This window comes from Scyliorhinus torazame, chromosome 27 (assembly GCF_047496885.1).
Source record: "Scyliorhinus torazame isolate Kashiwa2021f chromosome 27, sScyTor2.1, whole genome shotgun sequence".
NCBI lineage: Eukaryota > Metazoa > Chordata > Chondrichthyes > Carcharhiniformes > Scyliorhinidae > Scyliorhinus > Scyliorhinus torazame.
In genome coordinates, this window is record NC_092733.1 from 20,952,830 (window position 1) to 20,978,144 (window position 25,315).

Below are 25,315 nucleotides of genomic sequence, written 5' to 3' on the forward strand. Positions count from 1 at the left end.
TCATCTATCCTATTTAAACCTGTCATAAACTTGTACATCAAACCTCCTCGCTGTCCAGTCCTGTCCCCACCATTATCAGGTCCTTTAGGAGGCCAATGCCCTCCCCTCAAACTGTAGGCCTTGTAACAGATGGGGGTGAGGGAGAGGGGAGGGAGGACGAGCCCAGGACTGCACCAGTGGTGAAGACCACCCAAAGAGCTTGATGACTGGTGGATGGAGGGTTGAGAACTTGGCTGGACCCTGGGCGTGATACCTGTTGAAGCTTGGCTATGCTCAGATGGATGAGTTAAACCTCTAGAACTTGACAGCACTGGTGAGGTAATTCTTGGAAGCAGGGAGAAATGTTGTCAACGCTAATTTGGATGTGGTGGTGCGAACGGTGCCATCGTACGAGGGAACATTGATTCATCCCGACCAAACCCATTGGTTGTTTATCAGGCAGCAGAGTTGCTCGATGAAGCTACTCTTGCCTTGCGCTATTTTAAGGGCTTTTCTGAGTAGATTTACTGCGCACTCCAACTTGCAATCATTTTGTCAGTAAATATGATGTTGGATAACGTGGAGTTATTGTGTTGCAGTGAGGGGGGGGAAGTACTACAATCAGGACTAGGGACTGTGTCACACTTGAGAACGTTATAATTACTGAAACTGCAGGAAGTAATAATTAAAGGCTGTGGGTGTCAGCTTCGACGTTTCTTCTTTCTGAGTTTCAGCAGCAAGAATCATTAGAATCCCTACTGTGCAGAAGGAGGCCATTTGGCCCATCGAGTCTGCACCGACCCTCTGAAAGAGCATCCCACCCAGGCCCTATCCCCCACTCTATCCCTGTAACCGCACCTAGGGGCAATTTAGCACGGCCAATCCACCCAACCTGCACATTTTTGGACTGTGGGAGGAAACCGGAGCGCCCGGAGGAAACCCACTGAGGTACCCTCAATAATGATGCTTAGAGATTAAACAGTAAAGAAGGCTTTATTAGGCTAATAACTATGCTACAGATTTGGACGAGAGCTGACTGCTATACAGACCATGAGGCAGGCCTTTATGTATGGCTCCCAGATGGGCGGAGCCAGAGGCGGAGTCCCCAGGGTTCCAAGCCTGGTCTTAAAGGGGACATCACCTTACATGATGATAAGGCAGTAACCGTTCATCACATTCACCCCCTGTTTAAAAAGGAGTCCGGCGGGGGTGAAGTGCCATCATAGGTCCATCCATCTCGGCGGCCGGATCGTCCTCCTCGATCTCCTCAGTTCGGGCGGTGGTGCGGCGGGCACGGACGTCCCGGTTGAGGGCACATCCGGGAGCACAGCGGTCGGAGCTTCGGTCCGGGTCGGGGCAGAGGAACTAGGCAGGGCCGGGGGAAGCGGAGCCGGCGCCGGCGGGGTGTGTAAGGGGGGGGCGCACGGTAGGAGCTCACCAACGGGTGGTAGGGCCGGAAGGGGGTGTGTTGTAGGGGGCGACGGGTCCTGCAGGGGAGCGGCGCGGGAAGGGGCGTCTGTGGTGGAGGATCCAGCGGGCGCCAGATCCCAGAGGGAAACCGTATCTTGCCTGCCGTCTGAGTACTCCACGTAGGCGTAACTGGGGTTGGCATGGAGCAGTCGGACCTTTTCAACTAGGGGGTCCGTTTTATGGCTCCTCGCGTGCCTCCGGAGAAGAACAGGTCCCGGTGCCGTCAGCCAAGGTGGAAGCGAGACCCCGGAGGTAGACTTCCTGGGGAAGAGAAACAATCGCTCATGAGGGGTCTCATTTGTGGCCGTGCAGAGGAGTGACCTAATGGAGTGTAGGGCATCGGGTAGGACCTCCTGCCAGCGGGTGGTTGGGAGATTTCTCGACCGCAGGGCCAGAAGGACAGCCTTCCACACGGTCGCGTTCTCCCTCTCCACCTGCCCGTTTCCCCGTGGGTTATAGCTGGTCGTTCTGCTCGAGGCGATGCCTTTGCTGAGCAGATACTGACGTAGTTCATCGCTCATGAACGATGTACCCCGGTCGCTGTGGATATAAGCAGGGAAACCGAACAGGGTGAAGATGCTGTGCAGTGCCTTAATCACCGTGGCTGAGGTCATGTCGGTGCAGGGAATGGTGAATGGGAAACGGGAGAACTCATCGATCACGGTGAGGAAATAGGCATAACGGTTGGTGGACGGGAGGGGCCCCTTGAAGTCCACGCTCAGTCGCTCAAAGGGGCCCGAGGCCTTCACGAGCCGAACCTTGTCTGGCCGATAGAAGTGCGGTTTGCACTCCGCACAGACCTGGCAGGCCCTGACCATGGCCTTGACCTCCTTGGTTGAGTAAGGTAGGTTGCGGGACTTGATGAAATGGACGAGCCGGGTAACCCCCAGGTGGCAGAGGTCATTGTGGATGGCTTGCAGGTGGTCCTCCTGCGCGTTGGCGCATGTGCCGCGGGACAGGGCATCTGGGGGCTCGTTGAGCTCCCCTGGACGATACTTGATATCGTACGAGTAGGTGGAGAGTTCGATCCTCCACCTCAAAATTTTATCGTTTTTTATTTTGCCCCGTTGCGTGTTATCGAACATATAGGCGACCGACCGTTGGTCGGTGACGAGGGTAAACCTCCTACCGGCGAGGTAGTGTCTCCAGCACCGCACAGCCTCCACAATGGCTTGTGCCTCCTTTTCGACTGCAGAGTGTCGAATCTCGGAGGCGGTGAGGGTTCGGGAGAAGAACGCTACTGGTCTGCCTCCTTGATTGAGGGTAGCAGCCAGGGCGATGTCTGATGCATCGCTCTCTACCTGGAAAGGGATGGTTTCGTCCACCGCGTGCATGGCGGCCTTGATGATGTCGGCCTTGATGCGGTTGAAGGCCGATTGAGCCTCAGCCGAGAGGGGAAAAGTGGTGGTCTTTAGGAGTGGGCGGGCTTTGTCCGCATACTTGGGGACCCACTGGGCGTAATAGGAGAAAAGCCCCAAGCACCGTTTGAGGGCCTTGAGGCTGCGGGGGAGAGGGAGTTCCTTAAGGGGGCGCATGCGGTCGGGGTCGGGACCTAGGACCCCGTCTTCCACGACATAGCCGAGGATGGCCAGCTGGGTGGTGTGGAAAACGCATTTGCCCTCGTTATAGGTCAGGTTAAGGGCTCGGGCGGTCTGGAGGAACTTTTTGAGGTTAGCGTCATGGTCCTGCTGATCATGGCCGCAGATGATCATGGCCGCAGATGGTGACATTGTCCAAGTACGGGTATGTAGCCCGCAAACCGTACTGGTCCACCATTTGGTCCATCGCCCTTTGAAAGACGGAGACCCCATTTGTGACACCAAAGGGGACCCTGAGGAAGTGGAAGAGCCGGCCAGCAGCTTCGAAGGCAGTATAGGGGCGGTCTTTTGGTCGGATGGGGAGCTGGTGGTAGGCAGATTTGAGGTCGACCGTGGAAAAGACTCGGTATTGGGCGATCCGATTTACCATTTCCGCGATGCGAGGAAGGGGGTACGCATCAAGCTGCGTGAATCGGTTTATGGTCTGGCTATAATCCACGACCATCCGTTTCTTCTCCACGGAGCGGACTACCACCACTTGCGCTCTCCAAGGGCTGTTGCTAGCCTCGATGACCCCCTCTCCCAGTAAACGCTGGACCTCTGACTTGATAAAAGCCATATCTTGGGCACTGTAGCGCCGGCTCCTGGTGGCGACGGGCTTACAGTCGGGAGTGAGGTTAGCGAATAGCGAGGGGGGTGCGACTTTCAGTGTCGCAAGGCAGCACACCGTGAGGAGGGGCAAGGGCCCGCCGAACTTCAGTGTCAGGCTTCGGTGGCTGCACTGGAAATCCAGTCCGAGCAGCAGGGGGGCACAGAGGTGAGGGAGGATATAAAATTTGAAACGGGTGTATTTGGCACCCTGGATCGAGAGATCCGCGATACAGTACCCCGTGAGTTGTACCGAGTGGGACCCAGATGCGAGGGCTATGGTTTGGGATGTGGGATGGGTGCGTAGGGAGCAGCGCCTTACCGTTTCAGGGTGGATAAGGCTCTCCGTGCTCCCGGAGTCGAAGAGGCATGCAGTGTCATGCCCGTTGACCTGGACCTGCATCATGGAGTTCTGCAGGTGTTTTGGCCGAGTTTGATCGAGGGTGATCGCACCCAGTCGCGGGTAGTCGGAGTCGTAAAATGGCCGCTGCCGTTGGTCGCACGTGTCGGGTCGAGAAGATGGCCGCCGACCAGATGGCCGCACCCATGATTCGCACGAGGCTGATGACGCGTCAGAAGAGGACGTGTCGGGTCGGTGCGCAGCAGCATTGCGAGGCCTGCGGGCCTGAGAGCCTGATTTTCGGGCCGGCTGTCCTTTGTTTTTCTGGCCCCTGGGTCTGGCCAGGCAGACCCTCGCAAAGTGCCCTTTCTTCCCGCAGTCGCTGCAGATCGCGGAGTGGGCTGGGCAGCGTGGGCGTGGGTGCTGGCCCTGCCCGTAGAAGTAGCAAGGTGTGCCCCCATGGTGAGCGGGTCGCCGCGTGGTGCAGGCCTGTAATACGGGCGAGTCTGAGGAAGTCCGGGGGGGGCTGGCAGAGTCCGCGGGGTACGTACCCAAGTTATGTCGGGCCACCTCCAGCGAGGAGGCGAGTGTTAGCGTCTCCTGGAGGTCTTTTGCCCCGTTTTCGAGCAGTCGCTGCCAGATGTAGGTCGAGCGGATGCCGGACACGAAAGAATCTCTGATGTGCAGGTTCATATGGACTTCCCTTGTCACATCCTGATGGTCACAGTCCTTGGCCAGCGCGGTGAGTTTCTCAACAAACTCGTCGAGCGATTCCCCCGAGCGCTGCCGGCAGGTAGAGAGCAGATGCCAGGCGTGCACCTCATTGACGGGTTTGACAAACCGCTTGTGGAGCAACTCAATCGCTTCCTCATAAATCGTCGCCTTTTCGAGCGTGGCGGAGATTCTGTGACTCACCCGGGCGTGGAGTAGACGCAGCTTGCGTGGCCCCAGGATGGGAGTCTCTGCGGAGTCCAGGTAGGCCTCGAAGCACCGCAACCAGTATTTAAAAATTTCCTTTGCCTCCGGCGTTTGTGCTTCCAGATTGAGCTTCTCTGGTTTTAGGCCTGCGTCCATCCTGAATCTAGTTTAGCCTAATAAATTGAGGTACCCTCAATAATGATGCTTAGAGATTAAACAGTAAAGAAGGCTTTATTAGGCTAATAACTATGCTACAGATTTGGATGAGAGCTGACTGCTATACAGACCATGAGGCAGGCCTTTATGTATGGCTCCCAGATGGGCGGAGCCAGAGGCGGAGTCCCCAGGGTTCCAAGCCTGGTCTTAAAGGGGACATCACCTTACATGATGATAAGGCAGTAACCGTTCATCACACCCACGCAGACACGGGGAACAATGTGCAGACTCCACACAGTCACCCGAGGTCAGAATCAAACTCGGGTCCATGCCGCTGTGAGGCAGCAGTGCTAACTGCTGTGCCGCCGTGGTGCCCCGAAGAGAGATTGCCTCTGCTGCTTACTGCCAACGGAGACCAGTGATGCAAACTGGCTTTCTTATACCTTGTAGGAGTCGAGCCTGGTAACACCCTCGCCTTTACCAGGTTAACAGGAGTCTTTCACAACATCTTTTGCTCAGAACATGACTAATGGGTTCAGCCAACAATTGTATCACATCTGTTGAGGCTAGCGGAAGGTGAGAGTAAATTTGAAAATTGAAAGTTACACCCAGTGTTCTTATCATCCTGCGCTGGCGAAGCTGTGAACCTTGAGACACCACAGAGGGGGGGAAGTCTTCTACTCTACAGAGTCTAATTCTAGGTTCTTCGAGATCTAAACCAGAGTCAATAAGAGTGGTTGGTAATCTAAATGTGACTGCAGAGGAGAGTCCAAACTTCCTGTTTGTGGTTCCTATAGCAAACAAAACTCAGTCTTTATGTTTCGGGGACTGTCATTATTGGCGTTCGACGTCTCCCGGAACGCGAGAAACGGTGCAGTGTGTTACCACGACCTCACAATGGGGTTTCCAACTCTCCCAAGATTGCCCGGCAGAAGGGCAGCACGGCGCCGAGGTCCCAGGTTCGATCCCGGCTCTGGGTCACTGTCTGTGTGGAGTTTGCACGTTCTCCCCGTGTCTGCGTGGGTTTCACCCCCACAACCCAAAGATGTGCAGGTTAGGTGGATTGGCCACGCTAAATTGCCCCTTAATTGGAAAAAAATTAATTTGGTACACTAAATTTATTTTTAAAAAAGATTGCCCTGTAGGCTGCAGGAATTGTAGATTAACCCCCAGGGGGTATGGCTATGAGAATAACACAGCAGAAAATCACCTGGAGGGAACAGCAACAATGAAACAAAGTTTTCTTTTGTTCTTCATTTTCGTAAACCGATTGTAAACTTATTGGGGGCAATGGCTGTGTAACAACAGTCATGGGTCTCCCCACTGGATAATAACAAAGAGGCTATTCACTGTTCAATGGATGTGGAAAGGCAGGGGCTCCGTAAGCATGGGCTTTAGCAGCCAATGACTGGAGTGTGTGTGGGTCATGTGATAAAATCTCAAGGCTGCTCCAGCCAGAGGTGGCAACACCCAACCCCACATTACAAGTGATGCTTTATTCTGCAGTTTCATTGTCTGTTTCGAAAGGCAGACATTATCTTCCAGAAATCGCCGCTATTAGTTTGGATTTTGTCTGCTCACGGTGAGAAAGTTGGCCTTCATTTGAATTTACTGGAAAAACAAGAATTTTGGTCAGGGCCCTGGTCTCATGTCGGCTAATGGAAACCAGGCAGTAGTGTACCCGTCTACTATTGAGCTGGTTTAGCTCAGTGGGCTAGACCGCTGGTTTCTCATGCAGAACAAGGCCAGCAGCGCGGGTTCAATTCCCATACCAGCTTACCCGAACAGGCGCCGGAATGTGGCAACTAGGGGCTTTTCACAGTAACTTCATACTTGTGACAATAAAAGATTATTATTATTACATAGCAATGTTGATCTCGGTTTACTTTCAGATGAAACATGAAGCAAACGTTCCCTGCCTGCGAAGTGCGAGGGAGGGTTCTCCCTCCCCAGTGACCTGGCCAAAATATATGGCCCTCAAGGGGCAGCACGGTAGCATTGTGGATAGCACAATTGCTTCACAGCTCCAGGGTCCCAGGTTCGATTCCGGCTTGGGTCACTGTCTATGCGGAGTCTGCACATCCTCCCCGTGTGTGCGTGGGTTTCCTCTGGGTGCTCCGGTTTCCTCCTCCCACAGTCCAAAGATGTGCAGGTTAGGTGGATTGGCCATGATAAATTGCCCTTAGTGTCCAAAATTGCCCATAGTGTTGGGTGGGGTTATTGGGTTATGGGGATAGGGTGGAGGTGTTGACCTTGGGTAGGGTGCTCTTTCCAAGAGCCGGTGCAGACTCAATGGGCTGAATGGCCTCCTTCTGCACTGTAAATTCTATGATAATCTATGATAAGACATTATTTTTAAAAGAAATTCTCTGGCTGTAACCACCATTGCTGTTTGCGGGAGCTTGCTGCGCGCAAATTGACTTCTGCGTTTCCCACATTGCAGCAGCGACCAAGCTTCAAGCTAAAATACTTCAAAGGCTACAAGGCACCTTGGGACGTCCTGAGATCATGAAAGGTGCTATATAGATGCAGGCTATTTATTCCTTTTTTTTTCTAATTAGCGTGGCCAATCCACCTACCCTGCACATCTTTGGGTTGTGGGGGTGAAACCCACGCAGACACGGGGAGAATGTGCAAACTCCACACGGACAGTGACCCGGGGCCGGGATTGAACCTGGGTCCTTGGCGCCGTGAGGCAGCAGTGCTAACCCACTGCGCGACCGTGCTGCCCTGCGGGTTATTTCTTTCGAAGGGATGTCCACTGAGGAGAGACTTAAGAAAAAACAATTCCTTTATGGAAAGCGGGTTTCACTGTAGCAAGGCCAACTTTTATTGCCCATCCCTAATAGCCCCATCAGTGCAATTGAGAGTCAAACATATCGCTGTGGGTCTGTAGTCACATGTCGGACTACACAATTCCGTTCCTGAAAGGTAATAAGGAACCAGATTGGTGTTTACGACCATCGATGATAGTTTTACGGTCACCAATACTGAGACTAGCTTTTCAATCCCAGTTAACTGAATTTAATTTCCACCCACTTCCAAGGTGGGATTTGAACCCGTGTCCCGAGCCTGGATTTCTGGATTACTAGTCCAGTGACATTACCACTATGCTGCTGTCTCAGTAACTGGCAACGGGACCTGAGCTACATGGCCCAGATGTCCTTGGATCCCATTTCCACTCCGGGATAGCTCGTGTCAGTCCTGGAAAAATGATGAGACCATTTCGCTCCTCGCGCCTGTTCTGCTAGTCAATGTGGCTCTGCCGATCTGTGACCTGACTCCATATATTGTGTGAGGGGAATTCTGAGAGTGTTCCTCTCCCCACCTCATGTATGGTTAGTCTGGGCTGGATTTGAGGCACTGCAATTGGTCTCAGTGCCCCTGGGTAACAGTGTGGAAAAACATCAGATCAGGCCTTAATCCAAAGGGTGCACGCAATCTGGATATTGGAAGTGGATATGGATGGTCAGTTATTCTGCTCACATTCGCCATCGAAGCTCTAGTGTAAAAAATGTGGTGAGGTACCTGAGGATAACCATGTTGTCATGGATCTTTACCCCAGCCAGAGCTGGGGGGTAAGAAGGTGACAAAATTACTCGTACTGAACCTGGTGGAATCATTGAGATATGGGGGGGGGAATTCTACCAAAGGTCCCTCGGAATAATGTCCCCGTTCAAACATCCTGGAGTAGATCTTGGTGTCAGTCTATTTCTGAGCTGAGATTTGACACTGGGTATGAACTACACGCCTGAATAGGTAGGCCAGAAGATCGATTGGAAATTGGTCCTCCGGCCTCGTCAGGCCTATGCTGCGCTGGCCTCCGCCTGAGCGATGAGATCAATGTTAGGTCTAATAGGCGGAGAGGGACATTCCGAAGTTGTGAAAGACACACTGTGGGATTCTCCGTCGGTGGGATTGGGATCGTCCGCTTTGCCGGCAGCGGACCCACGCCCAGGGCTTTCCCGACGGCGTGGGGTGGCCCCAATGGGAAACCCGGCCACTATATAACTAATGCACGCAGCTGCTTCCAGCCCTGGCCGTGCTGGTGTGCAGACTGCACGCAGGTCAGTGGTTGTCCGTGCGCATTGGGAACATGTCGCCTCCTGTTTGTCATCGAGTTCTTTTTAAAAGTCAGCAATTCAAACCCTGTCTCCTTTCGATGATGGCCCAGCAGTCAAGGGAAGCAGCTATTTCCAGCTGTCATCTGTCTGATTCATTCAGTGATTCTCTGAAGGGAAAGGGGTTCAATAAGTTTGCAAGAGGATTGTCTTGTGTATAAATACTGAGGTGACAATTGGTCGAAAGTTCCTCTGTCCAAATGAGCTTGCTTCCTGTGTCACGCCAGGCACTGAACAGTGCCTCCCGCTGGCATGTCAGTATTGATTCCCCAACATCCCTAAAACTCTGTCTGAGAGTTACACATTGAGCGAAACACATTGCTGATATCTCCACAGTTAACAGATAGCAGGTATCAGGCACCGCTAAGTGCTAAGACATACAGTGATTGTGGTTCTCGAAAGTGTAGCTGGGGCCTACCAATCTCTATTATGTTGCTCTCGACTCGATCTAATGCTCCCCCTCTACAATATGCTCGCTGTCTCCGCTTGTCTCACTCTCTCTCTATCTCCACCTCTGCCCTGTTTCTATAACCTGCATTTCTCTACTCGGTTATCCTTATCTGTACCGTCCTCTCCCTAACATGCTGCTTTTCTATGAAATGTAAGTAAAGATACTGCATTAATATTAAGTTCCAAAGTGATGAATCATTCCTTTCAAAGTGCAGTGACTGTACTATTTGGAGGGAAAACCGCTCATTTGAACACAGCAGGATCCCATGCAGCCGCAATCTGATTTTTAGTTGAATCTCGAACGTGCACAGAATCTCCTGCTCCTCTTTTCATAGGAACGCCCGATCTGTTACACCGGCAGTTGGACGAACATCTTATCCAAAGAACCGTCTGTTGACAGCGTAGCGCCCCCTCAGTGCTGCACTGAAGTCTTATCCAGGGGTGTCCGTTGTCCACACTGCTGTTCTTACCACAATATTCCAAGTCAGGAGCAAGTGTGTTACCAGCTGAGGCAGCAGCTGTATCCTGTCCTTTTCTCTATAGCAGCACTCTCGCTGTGTAGTGCTCCCAAAGTGTTGTTCCTCTGCATTGCAAAAAGAAAGACTTGCGTTCACATAGCGCCTTTCACAACCTCTGGATGTCCCAAAACATGTTGAGGTGTAGCCACTGTTGCAATGTAGGGAACGCAGAAATCAAATTGTGCACAGCTCGCTCGCACAAACAGCAAGGCAATTCTGACCTGTTTGTGTGATTGTTGGTTGGAGTAAATGTTGGCCAGGGCATGCGAGAACTCTCTTGCTCTTCAATATACTGCAGTGGGCCAGCCTCCTGAGAGGGTGCTCAACTTAATGTCCTATCTGAACGTTGGCACCTCCATAGAATCATAGAATTTACAGTGCAGAAGGATACCATTCGGCCCAACGAGTCTGCACCGGCCCTTGGAAAGAGCACCCTACCCAAGCCCACGCCTCGACCCTAACCCAGTAACCCCACCTAACCTTTTGGACACCAAAGGGACAGTTTAGCATGGCCAATCCACCTAACCTGCACATCTTTGGACTGTGGGAGGAAACCGGATCATCCGGAGGAAACCCACGCAGACACTGGGAGAGAGTGCAAACTCCACACAGACAGTGACCCGAGGCCGCAATTGAACCCGGGACCCTAGAGCTGTGAGGCAGCAGCGCTAACCACTGTGCCAACATGCTGCTCTCCAACAGCGCCGCACTCCATCAGCGCTGCCCTGAAGTGCATCCAGGCGAAATCTCTCTCTTTTAATGAGGTGTCGCCTGGAATAGCCGATGTTACAATGAAACTATTGTGGGACCTGTTGTAAATCATCAGTCACCATCACATAGTCGAGGCTGGGAATCTAACGAGCTGGTTTAAACAGACTGATAAAGAGTACAGTTGTGTAACGAAAAAGTCAAACTACACTACACGTTATCATTTAGGATGGCAAATCGAACCAAGGCCCCAACTGTTGGATGTTAAAGATGTCACGGCATCACTTCAAAGATGATTAGGCCGATCCGGGCTCTGGGTCACTGTCCGTGTGGAGTTTGCACATTCTCCCCGTGGGTTTTCGCCCCCACAATCCAAAGATGTGTTGGGTAGGTGGATTGACCACGCTAAATAGCCCCTGAATTGGAAAAAATGAATTGGGTACTCTAAATTTATTTTTAAAAAGATGATTAGGTGAGATTCCTTAGGCAGCAGATTCCAAATCTATGACCACTATCTTTTTAAAAATATATATATTTATTAAAGTTTTTTAACACAATTTGTCTCCCTTACAAACAATACCCGCCCCCCCCCCCCCCCCCCCCCCCCCGTAACAAAAAAAACAACAAAAAACGAGAAATCGCGCAGAGCAAGATATATACATGGCAAAATGATATATTTACACAGCTTTGTACACTGGCCCTCACCCGTACGTGCCAGTTTCCCCAACCCTTCATGTTATCTCTTGCTCATCCACCCTCCCAGGCAGTCCCCCCTCTCCCCTCCGCTCCCAGGACATTCCCCCCCCCCCCCCACCCCCCCCGCCCCCAAGGTTGCTGCTGCTGCTGACCGACCTTCCTCTAACGCTCCGCGAGATAGTCTAGGAACGGTTGTCACCGCCTGTAAAACCCCTGCGCAGACCCTCTCAAGGCGAACTTAATCCTCTCCAACTTTATGAACCCAGCCATATCATTTATCCAGGCCTCCTTCCACATTAGCAAGATCCTTCGCCGGGCTACTAGGGACGCAAAGGCCAGAATGCCGGCCTCTTTCGCCTCCTGCACTCCCGGTTCGTCCACTACTCCAAATATTGATCTATGACCACTATCATCTAGAAGGAGCAGGGCAGCAAATACCTGGGAGCCCCACCACCTGGAGGCTCCCACTGTCACTGGGTCAAAATTCTGGAACTCCATCCCTAACAGCACTGTGGGTGTACCTACATGCCAGGTACTGCAGCGGTTCAAGAAGGCAGCCCACCACCCCCTTCTGAAGGGCAACTAGGGATGGGCAATAAATGCTGGCCCTAACCAGCGACGCCAACATCCCGTCAAAGAATTTAAAAACATATTTCCCAGATATCTTGCCAACAATTATTTCTCATACAACGGCACTAAAAAAAAAAGACAACATCTGGTCACTGCTGTTTGTGGGAGCTTGCTGTGCAGGAATTGGCCACTGCAATTCCTGGATTACTAACAGTGACTACACTTCAAAAGTATCTCATTGGACGTCCTGAAGTTGTGACAGTGTGATGGAAATCATTCATTCTTCCAAACCCCTATCAAGGTTGATGGACTGGGTCCAGTCTGTGCAGAAACCGATAACCAATTCAGTTATTTCTGTGTGGGAGTGATTGTTATGGAGAGATTTTACTGAGCCGGAACATTCCGGTAAATCTGGTGAGGCTACAGGGAGGTGGAGAGCCAAGCCAATGATAATATGGAAGTTTAGAGAGCAGGCGACCATTCGGTGCTTACCTCCAGCACAGACCCTCCACATTGGCATATTATTTATTACCTTTACATTATCCGGATGGATTCAATCCCCACGCCTGTCTGCAATTCTTTAAATACATTGGGGCTTGTTCTGGCCGTGGGATTGCATGTCCCTCAGCAACAGGAGTGTGAGGGAGCGACAGCCAATTATTAAACAAAGGAAAAGACTTGCATTTATACGGCAACTTTTACAGTTATCAGACCCATCCCAAAGTGTTTTACAGGCAACACACTTCTTTGGAAGTCTAGTCACTGTTGGAATAAAGGAACTGATGCAGCCAAAACACGCAGTTAGCTCCCACAATCAGCAGTGTGATCGTGTCAGAGAGAGTTACAGTGAGGGGTGTGGGGTATATCAGCGAGTGTTACAGTGAGGGGGTGGGGTATATCAGAGAGTGTCACAGTGAGGGGTGTGGGGTATATCAGAGTGTTACAGTGAGGGGTGTGGGGTATATCAGAGTGTTACAGTGAGGGGTGTGGAATATATCAGAGTGTTACAGTGAGGGGTGTGGGGTATATCAGAGAGTGTTACAGTGAGGGGTGTGGGGTATATCAGCGAGTGTTACAGTGAGGGGTGTGGGGTATATCAGAGTGTTACAGTGAGGGGTGTGGGGTATATCAGCAAGTGTTACAGTGAGGGGTGTGGGGTATATCAGAGAGTGTTACAGTGAGGGGTGTGGGGTATATCAGAGAGTGTTACAGTGAGGGGTGTGGGGTATATCAGAGAGTGTTACAGTGAGGGGTGTGGGGTATATCAGAGTGTTACAGTGAGGGGTGTGGAATATATCAGAGTGTTACAGTGAGGGGTGTGGGGTATATCAGAGTGTTACAGTGAGGGGTGTGGGGTATATCAGCGAGTGTTACAGTGAGGGGTGTGGGGTATATCAGAGTGTTACAGTGAGGGGTGTGGGGTATATCAGCAAGTGTTACAGTGAGGGGTGTGGGGTATATCAGAGTGTTACAGTGAGGGGTGTGGGGTATATCAGAGTGTTACAGTGAGGGGTGTGGGGTATATCAGAGTGTTACAGTGAGGGGTGTGGAATATATCAGAGTGTTACAGTGAGGGGTGTGGGGTATATCAGAGTGTTACAGTGAGGGGTGTGGGGTATATCAGAGAGTGTTACAGTGAGGGGTGTGGGGTATATCAGAGAGTGTTACAGTGAGGGGTGTGGGGTATATCAGAGTGTCACAGTATGGGGTATTTCACAGAGTGTTACAGTGAGGGGTGTGGGGTATATCAGAGAGTGTTACAGTGAGGGGTGTGGGGTATATCAGAGAGTGTTACAGTGAGGGGTGTGGGGGATATCAGTGTTACAGTGAGGGGTGTGGGGTATATCAGAGAGTGTTACAGTGAGGGGTGTGGGGTATATCAGAGAGTGTTACAGTAAGGGGTGTGGGGTATATCAGTGTTACAGTGAGGGGTGTGGGGTATATCAGAGAGTGTTACCGTGAGCGGTGTGGGGTATATCAGAGAGTGTTACAGTGAGCGGTGTGGGGTATATCAGAGAGTGTTACAGTGAGGGGTGTGGGGTATATCAGAGAGTGTTACAGTGAGGGGTGTGGGGTATATCAGGGAGTGTTACAGTGAGGGGTGTGGGGTATATCAGAGAGTGTTACAGTGAGGGGTGTGGGGTATATCAGAGAGTGTTACAGTAAGGGGTGTGGGGGATATCAGTGTTACAGTGAGGGGTGTGGGGTATATCAGAGAGTGTTACATTGAGGGGTGTGGGGTATATCAGAGAGTGTTACATTGAGGGGTGTGGGGTATATCAGAGTGTTACAGTGAGGGGTGTGGGGTATATCAGAGAGTGTCACAATGAGGGGTGTGTGGTATATCAGAGTGTTACATTGAGGGGTGTGGGGTATATCAGAGTGTTACAGTGAGGGGTGTGGGGTATATCAGAGAGTTACAGTGAGGGGTGTGGGGTATATCAGAGAGTGTTACAGTGAGGGGTGTGGGGTATATCAGAGTGTTACATTGAGGGGTGTGGGGTATATCAGAGAGTTACAGTGAGGGGTGTGTGGTATATCAGACAGTGTTACAGTGAGGGGTGTGGGGTATATCAGACAGTGTTACAGTGAGGGGTGTGGGGTATATCAGGGAGTGTTACAGTGAGGGGTGTGGGGTATATCAGAGTGTTACAGTGAGGGGTGTGGGGTATATCAGAGAGTTACAGTGAGGGGTGTGTGGTATATCAGTGTTACAGTGAGGGGTGTGGGGTATATCAGAGTGTTACATTGAGGGGTGTGGGGTATATCAGAGTGTTACAGTGAGGGGTGTGGGGTATATCAGAGAGTTACAGTGAGGGGTGTGGGGTATATCAGAGAGTGTTACAGTGAGGGGTGTGGGGTATATCAGAGTGTTACATTGAGGGGTGTGGGGTATATCAGAGAGTGTTACAGTGAGGGGTGTGGGGTATATCAGAGTGTTACAGTAAGGGGTGTGGGGGATATCAGTGTTACAGTGAGGGGTGTGGGGTATATCAGTGTTACAGTAAGGGGTGTGGGGGATATCAGTGTTACAGTGAGGGGTGTGGGGTATATCAGTGTTACAGTAAGGGGTGTGTGGTATATCAGTGTTACAGTGAGGGGTGTGGGGTATATCAGAGTGTTACATTGAGGGGTGTGGGATATATCAGAGTGTTACAGTGAGGGGTGTGGGGTATATCAGAGAGTTACAGTGAGGGGTGTGGGGTATATCAGAGAGTGTTACAGTGAGGGGTGTGGGGTATATCAGAGTGTTACATTGAGGGGTGTGGGGTATATCAGAGAGTGTTACAGTGAGGGGTGTGGGGTATATCAGAGTGTTACAGTAAGGGGTGTGGGGGATATCAGTGTTACAGTGAGGGGTGTGGGGTATATCAGTGTTACAGTAAGGGGTGTGGGGGATATCAGTGTTACAGTGAGGGGTGTGGGGTATATCAGTGTTACAGTAAGGGGTGTGGGGGATATCAGTGTTACAGTGAGGGGTGTGGGGTATATCAGAGAGTGTTACACTGTGGGGTATATCAGAGAGTGTTACAGTGTGGGGTATTTCACAGAGTGTTACAGTGAGGGGTGTGGGGTATATCAATGTTCCAGTGAGGGAGGTGGGGTATATCAGCGTTACAGTGAGGGGTGTGGGGTATATCAGAGAGTGTTACAGTGAGGGGTGTGGGGTATATCAGAGAGTGTTACAGTGAGGGGTGTGGGGTATATCAGAGAGTGTTACAGTGAGGGGTGTGAGGAATATCAGAGAGTGTTACAGTGAGGGGTGTGGGGTATATCAGAGAGTGTTATAGTGAGGGGTGTGGGGTATATCAGAGAGTGTTACAGTGAGGGATGTGGGGTATATCAGAGAGTGTTACAGTGAGGGGAGTGAGGTATATCAGAGACTGTTACAGTGTGGGGTATATCAGAGAGTGTTACCGTGAGCGGTGTGGGGTATATGAGAGTGTTACAGTGAGGGGCGTGGGGTATATAAGAGAGTGTCACAATGAGGGGTGTGGGGTATATCAGAGAGTGTTACAGTGAGGGGTGTGGGGTATATCAGAGTGTTACAGTGAGGGGTGTGGGGTATATGAGAGTGTTACAGTGAGGGGTGTGGTGTATATCAGAGAGTGTTACAGTGAGGGTTGTGGGGTATATCAGAGAATGTCACAATGAGGGGTGTGGGGTATATCTGGGGTATATCAGAGAGTGTTACAGTGAGGGGTGTGGGGTATATCAGAGAGTGTTACAGTGAGGGATGTGGGGCAGGAATGTCAGGGAGTGTTACAGTGAGGGGTGTGGGGTATATCAGAAAGTCTTACAGTGTGGGGTATATCAGTGTGTTACAGTGAGGGAGGTGGGGTATATCAGAGAGTGTTACAGTGAGGGGTGTGGGGTAAATCAGTGTTACAGTGAGAGGTGGGGGTATATCAGAGAGTGTTACAGTGAGGGGTGTGGGGTATATCAGAGAGTGTTACAGTGAGGGGTGTGGGGTATATCAGAGTGTTACAGTGAGGGGTGTGGGGTATATCAGTGTTACAGTGAGAGGTGGGGGTATATCAGAGAGTGTTACAGTGAGGGTATGAGGTATATCAGAGAGTGTTACAGTGTGGGATATATCAGTGTGTTACAGTGATAGGGTGGAGTGTATCAGAGAGTGTTACTGTAAAGGTGTATGGGGTATATCAGGGAGTGTTACAGTGAGGGGTGTGGGGTATATCAGAGAGTGTTACAGTGAGGGGTGTGGGGTATATCAGAGAGTGTTACAGTGAGGGGTGTGGGGTATATCAGAGCGTGTTACAGTGAGAGGTGTGTATATCAGAGAGTGTTACAGTGAGGGGTGTGGGGTATATCAGGGAGTGTTACAGTGAGGGGTGTGGGGTATATCAGAGAGTGTTACAGTGAGGGGTGTGAGGTATATCAGGGAGTGTTACAGTGAGGGGTGTGAGGTATATCAGAGTGTGTTACAGTGAGGGGTGTGGGGTATATCAGTGTGAGGGGTGTGGTATATCAGAGAGTGTTACAATGAGGTGTGGGGTATATCAGAGAGTGTTACAGTGAGGGGTGTGGGGTATATCAGGGAGTGTTACAGTGAGGGGTGTGGGGTATATCAGGGAGTGTTACAGTCAGGGGTGTGGAATATCAGAGAGTGTTACAGTGAGGTGTGGGGTATATCATAGAGTGTTACAGTGAGGGGTGTGTGGTATATCAGTGTTACAGTGAGGGGTGTGGTATATCAGAGAGTGTTACAGTGAGGGGTGTGGGGTATATCAGCGAGTGTTACAGTGAGGGGTGTGGGGTATATCAGAGAGTGTTACAGTGAGGGGTGTGAGGTATATCAGGGAGTGTTACAATGAAGGGTGTGGGATATATCAGGGAGTGTTGCAGTGAAGGGTGTGGGGTATATCAGGGAGTGTTACAGTGAGGGGTGTGGGGTATATCAGAGAGTGTTACAGTGAGGGGTGTGGGGTATATCAGGGAATGTTACAATGAAGGGTGTGGGATATATCAGAGAGCGTTACAGTGATGGAAGGAATGGGATGTATCTGTGTGCTTAAAGATACATGTGAGGAATGTTGAAGGTTCTGGAAAGTTACACCCAATCCCCCAAGAGTAGAAACTAAAGTTATGAATCCTTCCACTGCATTCTGTTCCTCCCCATCCCCCACGGCCCTCTTTTCGGACCTCATTTGTGTCTCCATTGCCAGGGAGGCAGAGGGAGTTGGTAATGAAGATCGGAGGGAACATATAAACTTGGGGAAAGGGTGTTTGTCACACTGACAAGACTACTGAGCCTTGAACTCTTGTATCTTTTCCCCCAAGCTCAGAGCTGGAACAGTCAGAGAATCCTTGCCAGCCCTGTTCGCACCGCCCCCTGTTTTTCTCCTGTCTTCAGTAAGTGCCATTCTCATGTCTACCCAAGTCACTGACGCTTATTGTTTCCAGCTGTTGGCCTCTCGCTGTATAATGGTCTTTTTGTTGCCTACGCACTGGCTGCCAGGACATTTAAAGCTGGAATCTGCTCCGAGTGACTCCCTGGTCGATCATATCTCTGGTATATATGCAATTAAAACCTTGAAGTGGCCACGATGGGCACTGTTTTTTATGTTGTGTGGATGAGTGGAAAGGGAGCTTGTTGGTGTTAAATAATTAGGTCACCAGGGTTATTTAATTGGTGTCTGTTTCAGGTTTGTGACTGACAGTACATACTGGCAACATCGAACGAATGGCCTTGTCTTTGGATCGAACTTGTGTCTCCTCCCATAAGCTTCTGGGAGCAGACTCGATGGGCCGAGTGGCCTAATTCTGCTCCGAAGTCTTATGGTCCTCTTGCTCTTGCCTTTCTCCCCCTTTTTACTGGCAGCAAAACTTCATTTTTCCATCTTATTCGTTCTTGGGATGTGCGCATTGCTGGCATGTCAGCATGCGCCATGGGCGGCATGGTAGCACAGTGGTTAGCACAGTTGCATCACAGCTCCAGGGTCTCAGGTTCGATTCCGGTTTGGGTCACTGTCTGTGCGGAGTCTGCACGTTCTCCCCGTGTCTGCGTGGGTTTCCTCCGGGTGCTCCGGTTTCCTCCCACAGTGCAAAGATGTGCAGGTTAGGTGGATTGGCCACGCTAAATTGCCCTTAGTGTCCAAAAAGGTTAGATGGGGTTACAGGGATGGGGTGGAGGGTGTCCTTTCCAAGGGCTGGTGCAGACTCGATGGGCCGAATGGCCTCCTTCTGCGCAGTGGCTTCTATGATTCCATGATCCCTAATTGCTCTGAATAAAGTGATGGGGGGGGGTCGGCACGATGGTGCAGTGGTTAGCACTGCTGCCTCGTGGGGCCGAGACCCGGGTTCAATCCCGGCTCTGGGTCACTGTCCGTGTGGAGTTTGCACATTCTCCCCGTGTGTCTGCGAGGGTCTCACCCCCACAACCCAAACATGTGCCGGGTAGGTTTGCCTACGCTAAATTGCCCCTTAATTGGGAAAAAAAGAATTGGGTACTCTAAACTTATTTTAAAAAATAAAGTGTCTTTTTGAACCACTGAAGTTCAGTTGGTGTAGGTACCACCCACAATGAGCTTCATATCCCTAAACAAGTGATAAAAACCATTATGAGGGCAGTGCAATGGTATGTGCTACCTGATTGGTGCAAATGAATTGCCCAGTGGAAGTTGGCTGATATGGTGAAAATGTCTCCCACTTTATTGACTGGATAGCTCAGTACACCAACAGATAAAGCTTTGCTGGCTGCCTAGATACATAGTCAACAAGCCAGCAATTTCATTTACATTTGGCCTCTGGTTGTAATAATGCCCCTATTCTTTAATGCTAAAGGTCGCAGTGAAACTGAACTCGGTAGCTGAACTCCCACAGTAGCTGCTGAATGGCTCTGCAGAGGGACAGATAGGTGGGAGTCAGGGATTCGCCTGCCTTTCGATACAGTTCTCTGCACAAGCCCCTGGCCAAATGGGGTTTATTCATGTAGAGCCTGAAGAGCAAGCTGCTCAACCGTGGGGAGTCTCACATCTGGGCGAACATTGACCTCCCAGCGAATATCAACACCAGCAAATGTCACCGTGCTCCCAGCACCCTCCTGTGAATACTGACAAGCTTCCAGTGGCCTAGATTTTTGCAATGACAGAGTTGTGGCAGAGGAGATCAAAACTAACACGGTGCCCAGCATTTTCACACTGGTCACAAATGGGGCAAGCTCAGGATTTGGACATTTGCATTTCACGGAGACAGTTGCCCGTGTGAAACAGCAGCTGCCCTGTTTGATTTTCGTTAGCCGGAAGTGGGAAACACAGTGCGTGCAGATTAGACCCGATAGAAACAGGTCTTTTGGAGAGGTGGGATACCCTTTTGAAGAGATATGACACCCTTTGGATATGGTCCAGGAACACCTTTGGGAGAGGTAAGGTGCCCTGTAGTGAGGAAAAAATGCTCTTTTGGAATTGTTAAAAGTTGCCATAAAGGTGCGTTAAAAAGGCATAAACTTCTCAGACCTGTCAAGAGACCTGTCAAAAGCAACTGTCAATAGTGCCAAAGCAAATGTCAAGCTGTTAAGGCATTTAAAACATCTGCCCTTTAAATCTTGGGGCGGGGCAAACAAAACAATGTGTGGCGTGTTTTTATAAAATGCTTGCTCTTTCAGGGTTTGTTGACATAAACCTGAGGGTTGTCATTACTGGATTAATGCTGCATGACTGATTTCACATTTTCCCATTATCATAGTGGAGTGCCTGCCATTTCACACCTTCATTGACAGTTACAAGTGGTTATAGACTTTTGAATTAGGACTATGAATTTCAGTGTTTGTTTTTACTCAAGACTCAGCATTTGAATGAAAGGGACTATGTAGTTGAAGGAATGTAAATGCAGTGAATGGTTCTTATGGTAGTGCGCGTTTTTTTTCCAACAAAAATTTAACTTAGAACTTTATTTAATTTCAGGGTCCTGTCTTTGCCCATGGTGGATACAGGGTAAATTGGCCTGGAGGGTGTAAGTGCAAAGTATGGTGGGTGAGGAGCATGGGTTGGTATATGTTGGAACTAAGCTGGCATAGGGGCTATGAAGGGCCAGCAGGATGGATAGAGGGGCATAGTTTGGCATGGAAGGTATGAGGAGCCATGGGTTGGCATTGGTGGATGATGGGGTGTGTGTGTTTTGGGGATTGAGGGACTGTTAGGGGTGAGAAGAACTTGATAAAATCTTGGACCAGCTGGCGATTCACCGAGCAGGCCTTCTGTCCAGCATACTTCCACACTCAGCAGCCTCCTCATTATTGCTGGAGTCGCCTGTCGTGACCCCCATTTGCACCCACCCTCTGAACCGAAAACCTGACAATCGGGCCCAGTTTTATTGGCCCCCCTCACAGTATGTGATTCATCAGCCCACGCGGGGGCTTTATAGACACTTTGTAGACCGTGACCATCTGGAGCTTAGGTACACCAGTGCGAGGACCTCCAAAGATCACGAGTTAATGATTTGAATTCAGGTCTGAGGTGAAGATACTACAATATTCAGAGTCATTTTGGGTGTTGATCTTCATTCTCTGTTAGCACTTTTGCCACTGAGTCAGAAGATTGTAGGCTCAAGTAGTACTCCTTATACTTGAGCCCAAAACCCAGGTTTGATGCTCTCACTGCAGTGCTAAGGGAGTGCTGCACAGTCGGAGGCGCTGTCTTTAGGATGAGATAAGCTGAGGTTCCGCGAGAGAATGTAAAGGATCCCAAGGCTGTCTTTGAAGTGGAGCAGGAGGTGGAGTTCTCCCCGGAGCCCTGGCCTACACTTCAGCCCCACCTCCGTGTCACTAAAACAGTTCTGGTTGTCCTCACATTGCTGCCTGTGGGATCTTGCTGTGCGCAACATGGCTGCGTCGTGTCCTGCATTACAACAGTGAGCTCACTGAAGGTGGCTCTAAAGTGCTCTGAGGGTATCCTGAGCTTGTGAAAGGTGCTACATCAAAGAAAGTTCTTCCTTCACTCCTCCAGGTCTGTGGAGTAGCTGAGCCGAGTACAGATTTGGGCCCCTACGGGACTGTCACAGAACACGCCAATGTTACGACCTTCACAGAAGCCGCTGTATCCCTTGGACTCGAGATAAACGCAGACTACTGAGCTTGGTAAGAAACACTTACGTCTATACATTCGCAAAGGTGTTGACAGCAAGATCTGTGAGTCCCGCTTGTTCTGTTAAGCCATCCCCCATTTAGGATTTGTGGACCAGAGATGTGAATCAATCTGCACGCTGTCCCATCCAACCTTTGATCCTTCCTCTCGTACTAGGCAACCTCCTCATCCTACCCCTTCCTGGGCAGTAACAGGGTCACTCCTCAATCAGACTGAGAGTGTCATGGCGTCAAAATGAAGGGCACTATTGCCCAGAGGCTGGAGTGTACACATGAAGATGCTTCTCCTGACCCATGGGGTGACAAGATATGGGAATGGCGGAGGGTGAACATTTGCAAATGTGCTCTCAGATGATCCCAATTATCCCAGCACAGCTGCCGCGCTTCAGTCATATTTATAGTCCCAGCTCATAGCCCATCGACCAGCAACCCCCTCCCGCCTCCCCCTCCCCCAAGACGGTGTCCATGGTAACAACACCACATCCTTAATTAAGGTTGGAGAGGCGGAGCCACAGGCTTTGCTGCGGGAATCAACATTTCCTGTTATAATTACAGCAGCTCATTGATAATCCAGAGTCTGTGAGAACAGACGTCAGAAGGGAGCCCAGGGCCGAGAGAGATATCTCACAAACAGAAGTTATATCATTGCAGAGGGAAGGCTGCGGAGGAGCTTGCCTAGCGCGGGCACCAGGGTCTTCAATTAACGTGGAGGAACTGGAGAAGGGCTGTTTCCTTGCAGCAGAGAAGGTTAAGGGGAGATATTAATAGACGCATTTAAAATTATGAAGGCTTTTGAGAGGCCAAATGAGGACAAATTGTTTTCACTGGTAGGAGGGTGGGGAACCAGAGGACACTGATTTAAGTTACCTGGCACCATCACTAGAGGGGAGATGAGGAGAATGTATTTTCCACAGCGAATTAATATGATTTGGACTGTACCGCTCAAAAAAGCTTCAGTCGTAACTTTCAAAAATAAATTGAATAATTACCTAACAAGGAAATATTTGCAGGCCTATGGGGAAGGAGCAGAGGAGTGGGACTAATTGGATAACATTTTCAAAGAGCTGGCACAGGGATGGTGGGTTGAATGGCCTCCTCCTCTGCTGTAAGATTCGATCAACATCATTTCAGGATTGAAAGTGGCTCTAACATCGACCAGATCCAAAGGAGATTGGGGTATCCTTACCCCTCGCCTGACTTTTATATCCCAGTGCCAGGGACTCTTTATAAGTTAGTATTTGTTCTTGGGGTGCATAGGTTGCTGGCGTTTCAATTCTTGGAATGTTTTAGTATTCTGTATCCTTTTAACCAGAAGGACATTTGACCTGTCAATATATGTGGGGCCCTTCTACAGGGGGCGCTGTTCCAGTTTTATTGAGATGTCTTGCTGGGTCCCAGCATGACCTGCAAATAGGTCCCCTGTCCCTTGTGCTAACTCCGCAATATTTCTGGAGTCTGAAATTTATTTTGAAAGGAAAAAAAATCCCGAAAGAATATGTCAAAACATTTTTAAAATCTTTACATGGGATGTGGGCATCACTGACGAGACCAGCATTTGTTGTCCATCCCTAATTGCTCTTGAGCTAAGTGTCTTGCTGGGCCATTTCAAAGGGCAGTAATGAGTTGATAACATGGATCTGGAATCACATGTAGACCAGACTGGGTCAGGATGGCAGATTTCCTTCACCAAAGTGAGACACTCGTCAACCAGGTGGGATTTTACAACAAGCAGTGGCAGTTGCCTTGGTCACCATTACTGAGGAAAGCCCAGGTGGCCAATAACCCAACCCTAGGCGCAGACTTTGCTGGTATTCCCTGGTAGGGAAGCTTGGGGAGTGACCGTATTTTCATACGCTCGGAAAGGTTCGATCCAGACGAACTGTTTCCTCTGCTGGGGGAGTCCAGAACAAAATGGGGCATTAACTTTAATATTCAGGTGTGATGTGTGGAAACATGACTTCACCCAAAAAAGCGGGGGGATGGGGGGAATCGGAAACTCCCTCCCCCAACAGGCTGGGGATTAATTGGACTTTTTAAAACTTGAGGAGTTGGGCCTGGTCATTAGAGGTCGCAGAAGCAAGGCGGGCAGTTGGAGTTAAAATATAAATTAGCCAATGATGGGTTATGATTTGGGGTGGGGGCTGAATAACCTCCCCTTTCTTTCATATTCTGAAATTCCAAAAATGCATTTCTGGGGGACGATATGGAGAAAGGAATGTTGATGTCGTTAGTGGTAGGAGGAGGTTTGCACGAGCATAGACAGGATGTATAGATCTATTGGACGGATTAACCTACACTGCCAATATGATGATCCTTCAATTCCAAACAACTGGCACGACTGGCAAGAATATTCTGACTGGCACTTGTTGGCCTCCTGCTGTGCTACCAGTTTGTTTAGGATGTGCCACTTTCCTCTGTGATGACACCCAGGCACTGTGAGGGGGCAGGGCTGAAGAGAGGGTAAATAAATGAATAGCTGGATTGGGACATGCGCTTGTAAGGAGAGGCTGCAGAATGCTGTGAAAGTTAACTCTTTCAAACTGAGTGTAAAACTGCAGGTTGTAATTTATAATATAAATGTAAAATGCTACTTTAACGTCTGGCCACCCAGTGTTCAGTGAAGCCGTATGAAAGGGTTAGCAAGACAGATTTTCAGAGTATTATACGGGAGACAGACAAACAGAGTGATGGGCAGGCGGAGAGAGGGACGGACGGAGAGAGGGACGGACGGACGGATGGAGAGAGGGGCGGATGGGGAGAAGGACAGAGAGAGAGAAGGGGGGAACGAATGGTCAAAGAGAGGTGTAGAATGGTTGGAGAAAGGGACGGGCAGAGGGAGAGAGACGGGCAGAGAGAGAGGGACGGGCAGAGAGAGAGGGACGGGCAGAGAGAGGGGGATGGGCAGAGAGAGGGGGACGGGCAGAGAGAGGGGGACGGGCAGAGAGAGGGGGACGGGCAGAGAGAGGGGGACGGGCAGAGAGAGAGGGACGGGCAGAGAGAGAGGGACGGGCAGAGAGAGAGAGGGACGGGCAGAGAGAGAGAGGGACGGGCAGAGAGAGAGAGGGACGGGCTGAGAGAGAGAGGGACGGGCTGAGAGAGAGAGGGACGGGCTGAGAGAGAGAGGGACGGGCTGAGAGAGAGAGGGACGGGCTGAGAGAGAGAGGGACGGGCACATAGAGAGGGACGGGCACATAGAGAGGGACGGACAGAGAGAGAGGGACGGGCACATAGAGAGGGACGGGCACATAGAGAGGGACGGACAGAGAGAGAGGGACGGGCACATAGAGAGGGACGGGCACATAGAGAGGGACGGACAGAGAGAGAGGGACGGGCCGAGCGAGAGGGACGGGCCGAGCGAGAGGGACGGGCTGAGAGAGAGAGGGACGGGCAGAGAGAGAGAGAGGGACGGGCTGAGAGAGAGAGAGGGACGGGCTGAGAGAGGGGGACGGGCCGAGCGAGAGGGACGGGCCGAGCGAGAGGGACGGGCTGAGAGAGAGAGAGGGATGGGCAGAGAGAGGGGGACGGGCCGAGCGAGAGGGACGGGCCGAGCGAGAGGGACGGGCTGAGAGAGAGAGGGACGGGCAGAGCGAGAGGGACGGGCT

General features: G+C 50.7%; 1 protein-coding gene across 1 annotated transcript in view; it reads left to right on the top strand.

Annotated features, from left to right (window-relative positions):
* The first annotated feature begins 19,978 nt into the window (after window positions 1-19,978).
* The window catches only part of kank2 (KN motif and ankyrin repeat domains 2), an 82,105-nt gene continuing 76,768 nt past the window's right edge, over window positions 19,979-25,315 (top strand). The window contains exons 1-2 of the mRNA XM_072491007.1: window positions 19,979-19,997; window positions 21,577-21,707. The gene's annotated coding sequence lies outside the window, so the exon portion shown is untranslated. The remainder of the gene's footprint in view (window positions 19,998-21,576; window positions 21,708-25,315) is intronic.